Here is a 12,099-nt window from a genome sequence, read left to right as displayed (position 1 = left end):
GAGCTTGGGGCTTTTAGCAAAGGACCTTTGCTTCTTTTAAGACATGCTTTAGACAATAAGAAAGTGTATTCTTTGTGCATTTCAGTCTTATTGTTTTAATAGGACCATGTATTTATTTAAGGCCTATTCAGATACCTTCAGCCACATTGAATAGCGCCTCACTGAACAAGTCATCTCACTGGGTCTCCTAAATGGCTCATTGCTGCCCCTCAGCACAGGGATGGATTCTGCCCACTGAACTCAAGGGCAGCTGAGAGGTGTGCAAGGAATGAGCAAAGAGGAAGCCAGTCTGAATGTTTTACATGTAAATCAGTTTATTTGAAGATCTACAGAAAAAGTAAACACAGAATATAAACCGACCGTATGGTCAACATAACCAGGTATTCACACCCATTAATGTTTCCCTAACAAAGCAGTTATCAGGACAGTCCGACTGCATCACCCTTAGTAGCTTCCAGGACTGCTGGCTTCAGCTGAGGGCAGGTTCTTGGCTTTTATAACCAGGACCAATCCCATCATGCATTGCACAAACAGTTAAGTAAAACCACCTTTTATATATAATTGCTCTGAATCAAATTCATGTTAAGACTAGAAAGACAAGGGAGGGGCCAGCAGACCACGCACAGCAAGGAAAAACAATCCAATTGTATGTTTCTCCCACAGAACTAGAGCTGACTGGATAATTGAAAAAAAAGGGGTTCACTAATATTTCCCCTACTAAAGCACACTGTGTTTGGTCTGCTGCTCTTCAGGGGTTCTGTTATTTATTATTCATGACTCACTGGGAATTTCTGAAAATGTCCTCAAATTCTAAGAGTGCCACAGCCTTTGGCAAGCATGGTTATTCATTGAAATTCAGTACCAGAAAGTGAGTTATTTGCTACTTATTGGTTGGATCCTCTAAGTTAAAAAATTCAAATCACGCAATCAGGGAGCAGACACAACCCCGTGAGGCTTAAGGGGCCAATCACACACCACGATAGCCAAAGCGAACAATTTAAAAACAACCAACACCACATATGTTCAAATGTATTCGGTGAAGCCTTCCATGTAATGAATCCAAGAGCAGGAATCAGATGGATGAAGAGGTGCAAACAGAAAAAGAGCTACGTTCATGCTGAATATTCTGTTCAACAAATAAGGCAGCCAGCTCTACCTACAAAGGCCACCATTCATTTTTAGAGGATGTGCGAAGCTTATTACGAGAGTCCTTCCAATAGTAACAGATCCTCTTCCATTTTTAATTTGACTCTGCTCCGTGAGACTGCAGCATGTGAAAACTGAGACTTGTCCCTACACCATAATGTCAAATAAAGACTCCACTAAAAGAGAAACATTATCTTTCAGCACCATCTCTCTGTTCATTCAAAAGCTGCTGTTACATTAGGCACTGTTGCTCAGATCCATCTGAACTACGCTGGTTATGAGATCATTTTAATAGATTTTAGCTGGTGGACTCATTCCTAATTTGGTGCTATACCATGCAGTGAGATTGATCTGTGTGCCTCAGATACATTTCATAGTGGTGAGTATAAGAAAGAGACAGTTATATTTTCCCTATAGGTGAGAGTCATCCCTGTGCAGAGGGTCAACAGTTCACCAAGTGATTAATTCTGAGTCCTGCCATTTTTAGATGCCCAAATTGAGACACTGTGAAGGAGACTAATTTTTAGAGGGTCGGTGCTCAGCACTTCCTGGGAATCAGGCCCCTATAAAGTGTCCCAGCTAGGCACCCAAAAATCAGCAATGACTTTTGAAAATTTTGCCTGTCCATCATTTAAGTCCTCAAATTAGAATTTCAGTGGGACTGAAATAGTGTGCTGGCCCTCTACAGAGGGGTGAATTTCACTCTATACCAGTTAAATGCAACCCACTTGCCCTGGGTAAGAAAAAGAAGAGTCACCCCCAAAAGCTACAATAATGGATGTTTCCGAAATATGTGGACAAGCTCATTCTTCTCTTTGCAGCATGACAAAAATAAACGGCACCCCACCCCTGGCTGATCTCACCCAATGGCTGTGATGAGTCTCTTCTGGGTGTGTCCTCACTGAGGAACAGCACTTCGATCCCTGGATGAAGCTTATTCTTGCCTCTTCAGCTGTGTCCGACTCAACAATCTTGGAGCAATAGAAGCTTGGTCAGTCTCAGGAAGAGACGTGTCAGGCAGAGATGCAGACTGGTGCCTCGAGGAGGCTTTCACACTGGCTACTGCAAGATGACAGGTAGGTGGCCTTCACAGTGCAGACTTCACAAGGGATTGTGTGCCTCAGGATCAAAAAGCATCCCATGCCAAGCTTCAGAAAGGACCCACGAGGCATCCTCATGCCTTCCTGATGATTCGCCCCGGTTTCCTCCAATCCCGGTACCGCTCTCTCCGCGCCGAGTGCAGCAAACGCCTGGAGGAGCCAGAGTGGTTTGATCTTGTGAAGCTACAAAAAACATAAAATGAGCCATTGTTACTGAGATGCTTCAGTGCTAGGAGTCAGTCCCTTGCAGTTAGTGGGGACTCCTCTGTGAGCTGATAACCTTAGGCCCAGGAATGGGCACTCTAGCCTCAAGGACGGGCGCATCCAAGTCTCCTAGGTAAGGGCCAATGCTTGATCGGTTTGGAAGAGGACCTGCACTTTCCCTGCTGTTCAAGGTGCTGTTAGATGTTTGGCTGGATGTGAGTGTGATCTCCCTGTGTGCGGCTGTAACGCCGACAGACCCCGGCTGTCAGCAGGCGGGATCGAACCTGGGACCTCTGGAGCTTAGTGCATGAGCCTCTACTGCATGAGCTAAAAGCCAACTGGCTCTTAACTAAGGCTGTAGAGCAGACTCATTGAACTCTCTCTCTAAGTGGTCTTGGTGCCACTAGATGGGACAGAATACCACACTGAGGAGGTGTGTGGGTTACACTGCCCCAGCCTTGCACAGCCAGCCAGCACAGCAGACCTTGAGTGAACCGCCCCATGACCACAGGATCTGTTAAGGTCAAAGGCACCAGGCCTGATTTATTGTGGACAAAGCATGGTAATAGCCCCTGGCAGACTTTACGAGGATTCTAAGACACGTATGCCTGTGACAATGGACGCAGCTCAGTGAATGGAAGGACTTTTTATTCCCCCCTCGGCTGGACCAAGACACTCTCTCAGAGATATCTCTTTATACCCTGATACAAACAAGTTACGTACTGCCCCTCTGATATAGTTAGCTACTGGCCCCTGACGTGGCTAGTTATCACCCATCACCTTGTACATGTTGGGTCGATTAAAACCTCTTATTTATTACACTGTTATTCTGACCTTATCTTTTAGGAGGGGTCAGTGTGTTCCTGTTATCCGTGGGGAATGTTTTTGTACCATCCTTGTTACTGGGATGTTCTGGTACCACTCTTCTGGAATGTGTTTGCATGAGTAATCTGTGCTGAGCACTTCTTAGGAATGTGCCTTTCTGCAATATCAGCCCTGTTCTTGCCAGGTTCTGTGAACTTGCAAGCAGGCAGAGCCTGAGTTTTGCTAACTTTGCTTTATATCAGCAAAGCTGGCCCACCACTTTAGCTCAGGTCTCTAATACAAGGGCTTATGTTTCAGGCTCTCTTCCTGCTACACAAGGGTTTGAGATCACAGGCATGGAAGTCTGGCCCATTTCTTCTTCGAGCTTCTGAAACTGGGATGATTCTGGGAACTCCATCAATGCTGCAACAGCTGCTAGTTATTGTAACAAGCCAGCTACTAAATCAGGAGTGTCCCAATGTTGCAATACAACGGCCACAGGGGCAAGGGATTTTCAAAAGTGCCCACGGATGTTAGGAGCACAAATCCCACTGAGAGCCAAAGAGATTTGTGCTGCTTATTGCCTTCGGTGCTTTTGAAAACCCCACCCTACCGGTAGATATTCTTCTAAAAAACCCAAAATAAATGCACACAAACCTAATGTTTGCTTGTACTTTTGCCTTCCATGATACATTGCTAGAAACTGCTTGTTAGTTGCCTTTGCCAGCCTTAAAAACTTGGACTTGATGGGCTTTGCTCTACCCTGAACTGGGCAATTAGCAAGTGTATTTGTGAACGTTATGTCGGCTTCTAAATAGAACGTCACTGTTTGCACCCCCTTTTGTAGCTTGCTTTTCTGTAAACCCTCACGTGAGTGAAGCTGGGCTCATAGGAATGTTTGGGGGAAGCGAGTTGCATAGTAGAGATGAGCTCAGGGGTGGCCAGTCTGGGGCTCCGGAGCCACGTGCGGCTCTTCAGAAGTTAACACGCGGCTCCTTGTCTAGGCACCGACTCCGGGGCGGGAGCTACAGGCGCCAACTTCCCAATGTGCCTGGGGGGTGCTCACTGCTCAACCCTGGCTCTGCCCCAGGCCCTGCCCCCACCCCACCCCACCCCTTCCCACCCCCTCCTCTCAGCCTGCCCTACCCTCGCTCCTCCCCCTCCCCCACAGAGCCTTCTGCAGGCCACCAAACAGCTGAGCGGGAGGTGCGGGGAGGCGCTGATCGGCAGGGCTGCCGGTGGGTGGGAGGAACTGGGAGCAGGGTGATGAGCTGACATATTATTGTGGCTCTTTGGCAAGGTACATTGGTAAATTCTGGCTCCCTCTGAGGCTCCGGTTGGCCACCCTGGCTTAGCTGAATCACACCGTGAAATTCAGACTGGTGACGTTCACCCCCATGACGAGGACCAGCAGGAGGATTAGTCACCCTTTGGGTGCAGCTTTAGTCTACGGGTATATTTACTCTGGAAAGAAAGGAGGGGTATGATCTGAACTTGAATTAACACAGCAGCAAAGACAACACCACAGCTTTTAACTTGGGTTAGCAGCTCCCGTTCAACCCAATCGGGCAGCGGCTCCATTGTCTTCGCTTAGGGTGACCCTATTTCCCAAAGGGAAAACAGGACACCACGTGGGGCTAGCCCAAGCCCTCCCCTTCTCCCTGTGTGGGGCTGGCCTGAGTGGGAGTAGCATCACTGCTCGCCCGAGCCCTACGTGGGGCTGGCCTTGCCACTCCTCCCCCCTGCACGTTCCTCCACACCCCACTTTAACAAAAGTGGGCATTTGTCCTGGTTGCTCTGCCAACCGATCGAGCTAACCCAAGTTAAAGACACACCTATTAGGGTAGACATACTCTGACACCTAGCTCTTAGTGCTGGCCTCTCTGGAAGAGGGTAAATTTTGCCTTCAGGATTTGTCTTGACTAGGCTTAAAGGTGTGTTGTGGAGTGTGGTAGCTAGGATGTACTAATATCTTCTAAAGCTCTAGACAAGGCAAAACGTACTATAGCACACACTCCTCCCCTAGGCTTTCAACTCTACCACCCAGCACATGCTAAGCTACAGATTGCCTTGACTGCACTAGAGTTTTAGAAGGCATTAGTACGTGGTGTGATAGACCCAGATCAGTTGGGTACAGCAGAGGAGTCTTATTGGGATCCAGGAAGTGGGCGGGTCCACTGCTAAAGGATCCCCCCCAGCCTAGGAGGGGGGTCCACAGGACCTGGAAAACCAAATAATTACGGGGGACAACTAATGAACAACAGGGACAGGAGTGCGGTCGAAGGGTCAAAAGAAGGGAACCGGATGGGGACACAGAGCAGAGAACCCCGGACAGTGCCCACTGCTCCTCGAAGGCGTCGACGGAGTCAGTGGACGCTGCCCAGAGGAACTCCGCCCGGAGGCGTGAACGGACGGAGGATTGGAAATAGGCCCCACAGTCACAGGAGACTCCATCGGCCAACCTCCTCACCCTGGTGTTATAGATGGCCACTTTAGCCAGGGCCAGGAGGAGGCTGACCAGGAGGTCCCGTGATTTAGTGGGGCCACAGATAGTGAGTGCATAGATAAGGAGGTGAGGGGAAAAGTGCAACCAAAATCTTAACAAAATATGTGAGGAGCTGGAATAGGAGCTGCAGCCTGGCACGTTCCAGGTATACATGCGCCAGGGTTTCCCTCACGCCGCAAAAGGGGCAGGTGTCTGGGATTGGGGTGAACCGTGCCAAGTGCATGCCCATGCTCATGGCCCCGTGAAAGAGCCACAAACTGATATCCCCGGTGAGCCTCGGGACCAGAGTGGAACATAGGCCGGCCCACCAGGGCTCCTCACCCTCTAGAGGTGGCAGGAGGTCCCACCACTTTGTGTCGGGGTGGGACACAAAGGTGAGGACGTGAAGGGTGTGCAGCACGAGTGTGTATAGATGTTTCCTTGGTGCGGTCTGGAAACGGACCGGCTGCAGCTCACATAGCCGGCTCATGGTGAAGGGGCGGTCAGGTCCACAGGACAGGGGCCCGACGAAAAGGTCCGGAGGGCCTGGGGTGGAGGGTGGGCAGGGCACGCCCTCCCTTTAGGACCCGGTCGAGGTAAACCCGAGCAGCAGGCGGCAAAGCGGTCCTCACCTCCTGAAGTACGTGCAGGGGAGTACAAGGTCTGGAGAGCCCCATGCGCTGAGCGAGTGTCAGGGGATCCAGCCAATCTCCCCGGTCGTAGTCCAGGAGGTCTCCGACTCTGGTGACTTCTGCCAGAACCAACCTCTGGCGCACCGAGGGGGACTCCGCCACCTGCACACGGAGCTGGGGGTTGTGTTGCAGGAGCTGTGCGAGGAGATCTTCCCCACAGAGGCCGCCATGGACCTGGTCGCTGTGAACAGTTTCCAGGTCCGGAGGAGGTCCTGGTAGAAGACCGGCAGCCCAGAGAGGTCTCGCGGAAGACCTCTCGGATGGAGATAAAGGAGCTGCTGGTCATATCGGAGCTAGGCTGCAGGCAGGGGAGGAGGGCGCCAAAAGGGGTGGGCTGGACAGGAGGGCTAGCAAGGGCTTGTGGGGGACAGTCACCAACTCAGGATAGAAATCTGGCTCCTTAGCTGCACTAGGGGAGGAGGGTCATAACAATGTTAGGGGAGGTGCAGTGAGACCTGGGGAAACTCAAACAGGGGAAGGGCACAAGCGCATGGGAGGGGGCATGGGTGCACTGAGTAAGGGGCCAATCAGGGCAGGGGCACCACGTGGGGAGTGGGGGAGAACCAGGCTGGAGGCAGGACAGGGAACCAAGGAGCAAGCTTCAGAGGCTGGGGCGGGGCAAACAAACAAAAGCTGCAGAGGGAAAAGGGCGGGACAAGCAAACAAACTGAAGTTAGTGAGGTGCTGGGGTAAACGGGAGGGCAAAAAGGCTGCAAGGGGCAAAATAGGGCAGGTAGAAAGGGACAAAGCTGGGGGCTTGTTGAAGGGGGCCAGTCCGGGGCAGGCGGGGGGAACGACATGTGTCCACATGCGCTTGCAAAGAGTCAGTGCAGGCTGGCTGCTGCTTCAGGCCCAAAAGGTGGAGAAAGGGGGCGGCAGGCCAAGCAAGCAGCGGAGTCCCAGAGGCAGGAGCTTGAGGCAGATGGTGAGTGTCCACTGGGGGTGGTGGAGGGGGCAGCGACGACAGTGGTGGTGGGGGGGACACAAAGATGGACTGGGGGGCAGGCTCCACACCACACCCCCTGCATATCCCCCCCCCCAGTCAAAACCCCCACCACAAGAGTACCGTTCAAAAGTTACTCAGCCTTCAGGCCCCCTCCACAGTGGTCTGCAGAGTCCCTGTGCGCTCCCCCAGCAGCTGAAGGCCTTATCCCTGCCTCCTTCGGGGTCCAGCAGCTCCCAGGCAGCAAAGGCAGCAGCCGCCCGGCAGCCAGGCAGGCAGAGAGGACCCCTCACAGGTGGTGGTGGTGTCCACAGCAGCAGTAGTAACAGCTGGGGTGGGGGTCCCCCACTTCCCCCCCCTGGGGCTGTAGTTGGAGCAGCAGCACCCAAGGGTGGGGGGCAGGGTCCAGCAGCTCACCAGCAACCAGGCAGCAGAGAAGGGGGGTGGGTGGTGTCTGGCCCAGCCAGGGGAGCAGCTGGGGCGGTAGCCCAAGGCCCAGCAGCAGCAATCTCCCTCCAGGCTAGTTAGGTTCAACAAAGGAGTCAAAGGCTGATCTACTGGCCACTGGATGAACAGGTTTCTGTTCCCTGACTGACCAGAGCAGGGGCTGCTCCGGGCTAGGGTGAACACATGACTCCAACTAGCCTGCAAAGAGTCAGTTGAAGCCATTAGGCTACTAAGAACACCTGACTCCAATTAAGCTGTAAAGAGTCAGGTGAGGCTGTTAAGTTAATGTGAACACCTGACTCTAATTAAGGCCCCTCTGACCCTATAAAAGGGCTCACTCCAGTCAGGCTAAGAAGAGCCAGGGGAGAGCAAGTGCAGCAGAAGGTCTGGGTAATTGAAGAGCCTGCCAAGCCACTAGACAGCGAGCCTTAAGGTGAAGAAGGTGTTAAGAGAAAGAAGTGGGGGAGCTGTGGGGAAGTGGCCCAGGGAAATGTATCAATTCTGGCAGTGAAAGGTTGGCTGCTAATAGGGTTCCTGAGCTGGAACCCAGAGTTGAGGGAGGGCCTGGGTTTCTTCCCCCCCCCCCCCCCCACTACAGAAACACCTCCTGGGAGGGGAAGACAGGCTCCTGTCAGGACAGGAGGCTAAACTGTTCTGGAATAAGCCTGTAGGGACAAAGGAGACTGTGGGAGTTCTCTCACCAACCTCTTTGCTGGCTTATGATGAAAATGTGACCCTTGCCCCTAGAAGGAGAAGGGCTACATAGAGGGTCACGGTGAGCCTCTGAGGCTAGCATAATCTGCCAGGAAGCACAGGACCCACTGAGACACGGTTGGAGCTCTGCCAAAGTGGTTGTTAACCCAATTAAAAAATACTACCTTTTATGTTCATCAAAACAACAAATCCACAATGACAAATGAAATTTATAATAAAGTTTGTTCTCCAACGAGGGAATAGAAACCATACCATATAGCTTAGATGACCAGTCGGACACTGAGAATTAATGACTCAACCCAGGACACAGCTTGCAATCCAATGCACTGGCTGAATTTGTGTGTATGGACTTTTTGATTTATTTTGAACAGCAATATGCTTGTGAAAATTGCAGTCTGTGCAGAAGTGATTCACAAAGAGGAAAAGGGAGATACATTTCCAGACTACGTGGCTAGCTGCATGTTGTTTGCCCAGCTCCAGTCTTCACCCAGGAGAAACAAGGAGAGGGCAGTGAAGCTGTGCTTTTAGAAAGCTGCTGGCAATTTGACCTCATGTCACTGATTGATTGCCCCTCTAAGTGCCTGTCCATGTTATAACAATTACCACCAGGGTGTAACGAGGTCCCCAACACAACAGTGACCCAACATGGTTAAAACAGGATTTGCTCTTGTGGCGTCCTGTGAACTAAAAAGAAAATGTAGCTGGAAAAAGGAACTCTGCAGGGAAGGAGGACTCTGTTCTTCCTTGTCTTTTACTTGGATTGTAAGCTCTTGGAGGGAAGGAAAACCTTTTTGTTATAATAATGATAATGAGCTCTTATAGAGTATTTTAAAGTGCTTTACAAAGGAGGTACAATTTTTTAGAGGGGGAAACTGAGGCACGGAGATGCTGGTTCTCAAACAGGCCGGGGCCAAGCCAGGAAGAAAACCCATGTTTTCAGCATATCAGTCCAGGGCGCTATCCACTAGGTCTATATATATGCACAGTGGGGCCTTGGTCCCATACTGGGATCTCTAGGTGCTTCTGCAATACAGTAATAGTAATAATTAATAAAACATAGAAAGACAGAACATAAAAGAACCAGAAAGAGACCATTTGGCTGGGGTCGGGGAAACTTGCAGCTTGCGAAACCCTAGTTTATATCATTCTTCAGACACTTTGTCTCACTACGTCCAGCCCTGGCTACTTGGTCAGTGCTATAGCTACTTGCTACATAGGTATTGACTGCTCATTGTAATGCTGCAAGTTTTTATACAAGTGTCAGGGGCAGGTTAGGCCCTGTCAACTTGTTTAAAATAGCAATGAACTCCCAAGAATCATCTTCACTCCCTTGAGAAGAAGGGGTTTCAGACAGAAAGTGGGGTTGTCCTGGGATGTGCTGTTCGAATCCCTGGCCTTTCTATATTGTGGGCCCCGGCAGGTTTGGGTATGACCAGGGTTTGGGCATTCAGACCCACTGATCAGAGCAGGAGTCGGAATCTGGGATGGAGCCAGAGTTGAAGTCGGGTTGAGGGTCAGAGCTGGAATCAGAGTCAGAGACCAGGAGCAGGGATCAGGAACAAGGCAGAAAAGCCAGAAATAGGGACAAGGCAGGGAAGCAGGGCTCAGGAATCGGGCAGGGTCCAACGTAGCAGCCAGCAAGAACTGATAATTTCCTGTGCCTCCCTCTGGCTTACATAGTATAGCTGGACCAATGACCCCTTTGTGGCTCTTGGGCTCCATTGCAAGCTGTTTCACTCCTGCTTTGGCTCTGAGACCCAATGAGAATGGTGTCACTGGTACCTTTTGCTCCAAGGCCAGAAGATTGTCATTTCACTATTGCCAACGGCTCTGAGACCTGGTATCATTTGAATGATGGGAAAAGGGAACAGCTTTTTTCGAGTGGTATTTTAATGGATCCTCTTTCTCTTTTAATAGGAGTTCTCTTTAATCTTTTAGCAGTTTGTGTGGCACGCATGCCTGATGAATTGATGGCAAATCATATGTTGTCGTAAAACTCCAGAATTATTACGGACATGGTTATCACAAACATCATGATGTTATGTGACTGGAGTGCAAGGCTAACGATTGCACAGACACACACTTAAGTGTAAGTATTAAGGTCATTTGGGGCTTTTCTTTTGCAGCCTCATCTCCCCACACCGTATTTCATGTTGTGCAGGGGAAAACAAAGATTAGGATAACGGGCAGAGCCCAAACACAGAGTGGGGGGAAAAGCACTTGATATTGACATAATCTCCAGTGATTTAATCTAAAATACTCAAATTACAAGTTGTCTACTGAGGTTTATGTTACACTGATCAATATTGTGCATGAAATATAGTTAGCCACACTCTTTTCCTCCAATATACGCTGTTTGAGGGTCACTGAGTTATACTATATATCCACATTAAAACAAACCACAAGCATAAATCTGTGACTATAAATCAAATCCACAATGTGTTCATATGGTGCGTGGTCAAAAGATAAACAGCCCTAACCCCATGACAGTGTATTCACACAGTGCAGAGGGAAATATACATACTCAATGTAACCATCTATAAGAGAGCAACCTTCCCCGTCTTTACATACATGAATCAAGCATCCGGCTATTCCCCTCTTCTTTAATATTAAGCATCAACTCACCTAGAGGACCAGACTGGACCCGCTTGCTTCTTAGGTTTGGTTACCTGTTTCTGATACTCCATCCAGCCACTGACCAGCTCATGGAGGATCATCACATAGAGAAGGAAAATCAGAATCCTTGGGTCCATTCGGGGCACTTCGGGATCTGCTTCATTGGGCACAGGAGACATTGGGCCAAGAGAGCAAAGGAAGATCAGGTGGAGGGGTGCAGTTCCTACTGGCCCCTCTCGCTCTCTCAGTAGCAGAGGGAGGTGGAGGGTTGGTAAAGGTTGCTGCTGAAGAGAAGCCTTGCTGGCAGGAATTGTGCAGAGGAAATTAATGCTGTAAAATCTCCCTAGGGATAGAAGGCTGATGCCTATTACAGAAAGCAGCATAAACACAGCTGCTGAGGTTATAGACGTCTTCCCTTAATGCTGTTGATTATCTCCTCTGCGACTTGATTCTTTTCTTCTCTCTCTCATATGCTATTTCTGCATTACTCTGCAGCCATTGGCTTCCTACACTTTTATCACACAAGCAATCCAGCTTCAGAACAATCCATTTTGATTGGCGGGAGTAGGAGAGAGTTGGCTTTTGTACCCCATAGGCTTAGGAACTGTAGCACTGTATATGCCAAAAATCAACTGATCTGGATTCTCTTGCCAGTCTCCTCCCAATATTTCTGTTAGGATTATGATCCACAACTGACACGTGTCAAATCAAATTCTTTCTATATAGATTTCTCAGCCAGAACATCTCTTCACCCCCTTGCTTTTTTTTTTCTTTTTTCTCCTGCTGCTGCTATTCATTATTTAAGCCTTCATTTGGTATTTAACTCTGTAAAGGATTTGAGACCTGTACAGTGCAGGAGAAAGGTGTACATAATGTCATTGGATCTCAATCTTTACTATGCCAGCACTTCCCTCTCCACTTTCTGGACCCTCTCCTATTTAGCAAGAT

General features: G+C 49.7%; 1 long non-coding RNA gene across 1 annotated transcript; it reads right to left on the bottom strand.

The window, feature by feature from the left end:
* Positions 1–290: 290 nt before the first annotated feature.
* LOC311531913 lies at positions 291–11,824 on the bottom strand. The gene is made up of 2 exons (XR_014714307.1): positions 11,161–11,824; positions 291–2,429 (listed from the first exon to the last, which is right to left on the bottom strand). It is a non-coding gene; the product is annotated as an uncharacterized lncRNA (long non-coding RNA).
* Positions 11,825–12,099: the final 275 nt, after the last annotated feature.

The sequence above is a fragment of the Lepidochelys olivacea genome (genome assembly GCF_965140295.1).
Source record: "Lepidochelys olivacea isolate rLepOli2 genome assembly, chromosome: 16".
In the NCBI taxonomy this organism is placed as follows: Eukaryota; Metazoa; Chordata; order Testudines; family Cheloniidae; genus Lepidochelys; species Lepidochelys olivacea.
This window is presented reverse-complemented; position numbering and strand designations above follow the sequence as displayed.